General features: G+C 50.1%; 1 pseudogene across 1 annotated transcript; it reads left to right on the top strand.

Annotated features, from left to right (window-relative positions):
• The first annotated feature begins 1,207 nt into the window (after positions 1-1,207).
• Positions 1,208-4,602, top strand: LOC308530132 (hyaluronidase-3-like; annotated as a pseudogene). Its single transcript has 2 exons — positions 1,208-2,212; positions 4,477-4,602. The product of its transcript is annotated as a hyaluronidase-3-like (transcript).
• Positions 4,603-5,598: the final 996 nt, after the last annotated feature.

The raw sequence follows: 5,598 nt of genomic DNA on the forward strand, positions 1-5,598 counted from the left end.
AATCATATTCTTAAAATAAGAACTCCACCTACTCATGCCACTAAGGAATTCACTGTTGATAAAGCACAGAGAGTATGTGTCTACTCTGAATAAATTCACAGTTCAGCAAAAGGAGTGAAGACATGAACACAACAAATACCTATAACATCATGCTGACCGACAGTGAAAAATAGCCAAAGAGTGGACCTGACACAGAGCTATGGGGGCTCAGAAGAAATATATTTCCAAAGAAGGAAGGCCGGAGCATGTAAAGCAATATCAATCATCTCAATCAGAATTGTATTTTCTCAAAAAACTAATATAGTTCAGAGAACTTGAAAATATCTTGAAAAATAGAAATGAAAAAGGAAAGATGACAAAGCACCCTCCTTTCTTCCCCTTCTGTGGGTGATGTTTACACAAAATCGATACTGTATTTATTCCGTGTAATTGTGCTTCACTAATCAGACATCCTGTTCTATCATCCTCTCGATTATCTTGTTTTCCTGCCTCATTTGCTTTCTGCTTCCAAACTCTGGCAATATTATCCTACAACATTACCGCAAAGTAAATTTTAACTGAATTTGCAATTTGAAATCATTGATTTTTCTAAGTTTAAACAAACAGAAGCTACTGCTTCTGTTTCATAAGGAAAACCTGAGAGTATTGGATTGTTTCATGGAATTCCAGTCTGGAAGGAGAAATGCTAGAGTTAAGAATGTGAAATTTTTAAATGAATGTGAAAAATGAGCCATAAGAAAAGGGGTATGGAATAGAGAATTCTCCAATAGCAAAGGAATTAGAGATGAACCTCTTTACTCTTTCATGAGATGCTTTGCAAAACTGTTCACATGTCCTGTTACTATGCTTGGCAGTAGTTTGTTCGTAAGTGCATTGAATGGGAAGGCTGTAAGAAGATTAGGAAGCAAAAGTATGAGGAGCCTAATACTCAAATAGAGAGAGGCTTCACTATCTTGGCAGGGATGGGTTTGGCATCAAGATCTACAATGGTGAGATCTGGATCTGTGCGGGGCCAGGACATCAAGCATCCTGCAATCCAGCTTCAACATGTTTCCATTACCGGGGCGTGACCATGCAGCTAGCCCAGCCCTGGTGCTAGGGGTTGCCCTGGGCCTGAGGAGTGGCCAGCCCCTGCTGCAGGCCCCTGGACACTCCCTCTCTGTGCTGTAGAATGTACCTTCAGCACACAGTAGGGGCCCACTTTGGCATGCACCTGCCACTAGAGGCCCTGGGCATCACAGCCAACCATGGCCAGAGTTTCCATGGCCAGAATATCACCATCTTCTACAAGAACCAGCTCGACCTCTATCCCTACCTTGGGCCCAGAGGCAGAGCTCACAATGAGGTGTCCCTCAGGCTGTTCCTTGACCACCACCTGGCACGGGCTGCCTACCAGATCCACCGCAGCCTGGGAGCTGGCAATGCTGGACTGGGAAGAATAGTGTCCACTCTGGGCTGGGAACTGGGGTCACCCCACCCCAGGCCTATCAGGCAGCCTCATGAGCTTGAGCACAACCGGTATTCCCTGACCTGGACTCCCAGGAGCAGCTCCACAGGCCTGTACTGGCTTTGAACAGCAGCCCATGCACTGATGGAGGGCACACTGTGGCTGGGCCAGACACTGCAGCCCCGTGGGCTCTGGAGCTTCTATCACTTCCTGGCCTGTGGCAATGGCTGGCACAGTCTGGCTTCCAATTACATGGGCCACTGCCACCTAGCCACCCTTGCCCACAAAACCCAACTGCTTTGGCTCTGGCCACCTCCGGAGCCCTCTTCCCCAGCATCCACCTCCCACCCAGGCTGCTGTCTGCTCACCACCAGGCATTTGTCCAATGCCACCTGGAGGAGGCTCTCCGTGTGGCAGGCGCTGGGCACCCACATCCCTGCCTGTCCTGGCCCATGCCTGCCTCACACACCAGAGCTCGGGGAGGTTCCTGTTCCAGGAGAAGTGCTGGCATCTTCATGACTAGCTGGTGGACACCTTGGGCCCCTATGTGATCAACATGACCAGGGTGGCCACAGCCTGCAGTCAGCACGGTGCCACCGCTATGGGTGCTGTGCCGGGCGAGACCCAGGACTGCTGGAAGTCTTTCTGCACCCGCAGCCAGGTGGCAGCCTTGGAGCCTGGGAGGCCTTCAGCTGCCCCTGCTACTGGGGCTAGGCAGACCCCACCTGCTGGGAGCCTAGACCTGAACTTGGACCTGAAGAAACAGTACAAAGCCAGGAATCACTTGCTGTGGCCCTCTTGTCCCCACTGCCATTTCTTGGTCCTGGAGGATTCTGTCCCACTCTTGTTTTTAGCTTAGTCAGTCCTCCCATGCACACACTCTACTTTTCATGGGATCCTTGGGGAGTGAAAGGGGCCAGAAAAAGACATTTACACCATTTCAAAACCAGAGGCCCTCTGAGATTAGCTGATCCCTCCTAACAAGGAAGCAGCCCGAGAGAGAGACAGGGTTCCCCAGGGTTAGGGTTGCCAGCCCAGGGCTCTGTTCCTACACACCACTGGATCCGTGGAGACGAGGCAGGAGACCTGTCCAAGGGCAGGCGGGCCCCAAGGTCTTGGCCAAGGTTGATATGTGCTAAACTGTTATCTGTCCTTTGCTTTCATCAGAAAGTCACTTTTTCTTTCACACACATACACACACACACACACGATCCACAATGATGAAGAAGCACCAGCACAGATGTGAGAAACTGAGTCAGTGCAATGGGAAACAACGGTTAGGAGAACCATCAACAGCAACATGAAAGGGCTAGTGCAGAAGGAAGGGAAGGAGCAGTGAAAAAGAGGGAGCAGGCAACTTCAAGGACAGCTTGAAGAGAATCCCAGAGCCCCGGCACCATTGGCCATGTCCCTCACACTCCTTGGTGGCTCCTGTTCTGGAGGAAGGAAGGAAATGCAGAAGAGCCTGAGCTTCCCCAGGCTCTGAGCAAGTCTCACTAACAGGGCCCCAAATTCCCTGGCCCCTGTGCACACAAAGTCCTACCTAGTTACTTCAGAGCGATCCGGAGGTGTATCCTGAGTCACAAACAGCCCTTTGGTTCTATTTGAGCCCCTCGTTGATGTCAACTCTCCACAAAGCCAAGAAAGGGCCAGACTCATCCCGACCATTGCTGCTGGCTGCCCTCCATGGGAACACTGTTGTCCATGCCAGGGTGCTAGCTGAAGAGAGCCCAGAGCGATTCCCTCTGGGTGCCAACACAGAGCCAGGTTCCCTGGAGCTCTCCCTGTGTGGCACTCCCTGTCCCGGTCTGTGCTGTCCTCAGTCCCCTGGGCCCTGAAGTGGCACGGCTGGCACTGCCACAGGCCACAGTCCTAATGAAAACGACTGCTTAGCTAGTGCCTGCCGCCCTCTCCATGGGGCTCAGATGAGGTCCAGGGGCCTGCTGGGAGGACTCGTGCTTGAAGCATATAACATGCTGTTCTCCTGTCCGCCCTTGTTCCCATCTCTTCTCTGAGCAAGTCTCTTTTGCGATGCACATTAACTTTTTTAAAAGAAAATGTGTTGGTTTTTTTTATTGATTTTAGAAAGAGAGGAAGGGAGAGGGAGAGAGAGCTAGAAACGTCAATGAAAGAGAAACATTGATTGTTTGCCTCCTGCATGCCCCCTACTGGAGATCGAGCCAACAACCTGGGCATGTGCCCTGATGGGGAATTGAACCAATACCTCTTGGTGCATGGGATGATGCTCAATCCACTGAGCCACACTGGCCAGTCTACATTAACTCCTTCAGAGAAACACAGATTGGTCACCTGTTCCAGTAACTCATCGGACACACCCTGAAATGTTGGCATTCCAACCACAGGCCCTAGGACTCCGGCTCCTGGGTTAACATCCATCGTGGTAAAGACAGGCACTTCGATAAGACACAGGGGACAGGGATGCCAGGGAGAGTGGGTCAGAGGCCCACTCTCACCTACAGCGAATGTGAATTTTGGATTGTGTCCCAGAGCGTTTACCCACTAAGCTGCTTGGGCATTCCCAAGGACGAAAAAGCCAGAGGAAACTGTCTAGTGCCAGAATCATTTTTTCCATTTTAAATTTACTAATAAATTTTTGGATCAAACTAGTTTTCCCAAAGGCACCACAGCCCACCTACTTATCACCCAAACGCACATTACATGAGCTTCCTGGGATTAAACTAAAACTCCAGTTTAGCGAATTCCACTGATGAAATTATTAAAGCTATTTTGCTTGGAAACTCATAGAACCTGCCAGGCCCAGATGGGCAAGTGGTAATTGATATTTATGAACCAGGCTCTCCACAGCTGGGAGACCCTGGCTGGCACGTGGCAGGTCACCGCGTCTAGCAGGCCTCACCTCCGCGCTCCCTCCACACCCACCTCACCGGCAAGAACCCTGCCCAGGGCGTCCCTGAGTCCTTTGTTTGGCTGTTGATCAGCCCAGTGCTGGAAGCGACGTGGACTTTGGGGCCTCAGCACGTGCTCCTGTGCACCTCCATATCGCCCAGATACTGTGGATGCTTGTCAAAATCTTCGTTCACAGGAACAGCCTGCACCAGATCCTGCGGAGTTCTCAGAGATCTGGGCTGGAGAGTCAGCTCTTCTGCCAAGACCTCGGAAATAGCACAGAGTGAAAGCCGCCAGCTTGTGGCTTTAAAAGGTCCGCTTACCTTTCTCAAGAGAAATTAGCGCAGAGCAAATGAAAATCACTAATGTTCCTATTCATCTGGCATATGATTCCCCCTGGATACGAAACGGCTCTTCTCAAGGCTGCAACTAATGGATGTCTTGACCTCTGATGCTAAAGCTTGGGAGCGACTCACCGTGTCAGGTCGTCAGCACAGAAGGACGTGGAGGGCGGGACGTGGAGGGCAGAAGGGGCACCTGGACCTGCAGCCCTTGTTTCCGCCCCACTGCAAATTCTACACAAGCCCTTTCTTCCTTTGGGCTTCGTTTCTCCAGGTCCGGCCAGACCATAAGCAAAAACTCTTGGCCCTCCCCTCCTGGAGGATGTGTAAGATCCTATTCAGTCTAAGAGATCTGAACAATTTTAATTCTTAAAAGTCAAGATAAGGAATCAATGACTTGCTGGCTGCCTGGCCTTGGGTAATGTGTATTAACCCATCTGCCCCCACCCCACCCTCGCCTCCCATTAACTGGAATTGATTTTGGGGGTGGAGAGAGGAGAGAGGATGTTCTGGGAATGTAAGACTGACCCCATGGCAGAAAGGAAGGAGCAGGAAAGGCCAGGGAGGTCCTGTTATATTCTGGCTACTTTAGTATTTGAAAATGTGAACCACAAAAAAAAATAAATAAATAAAAAAGGATGCCATTATTTTTATTGTAAAGGAATTCTTAGTACCAAAGATAATACCAATTACCAATACACTTAAATGCTTTCATTTCTGGGCAGGTTAGTGAAACATCTGTTGATGGTCTCCATCACTGGGAGCTCATTGTGGTGTCAGGTGCTTTAACTTCGCCAACCTTCTTTAATCCTTTTAACTGTGCAGATAAACTGAGGCCCCGCCGGGTCACATAACCTGCCTAGAGCTCCAGAAGCAATAAATGCTGGTAGGAGTTCAACTCAGGCTGTTTGGCTGCAAGGCTCACATTCTTCCCACAATTCC

This window comes from Myotis nattereri, assembly GCF_964212035.1.
Source record: "Myotis nattereri genome assembly, chromosome: 14".
Classification (NCBI taxonomy): Eukaryota; Metazoa; Chordata; class Mammalia; order Chiroptera; family Vespertilionidae; genus Myotis; species Myotis nattereri.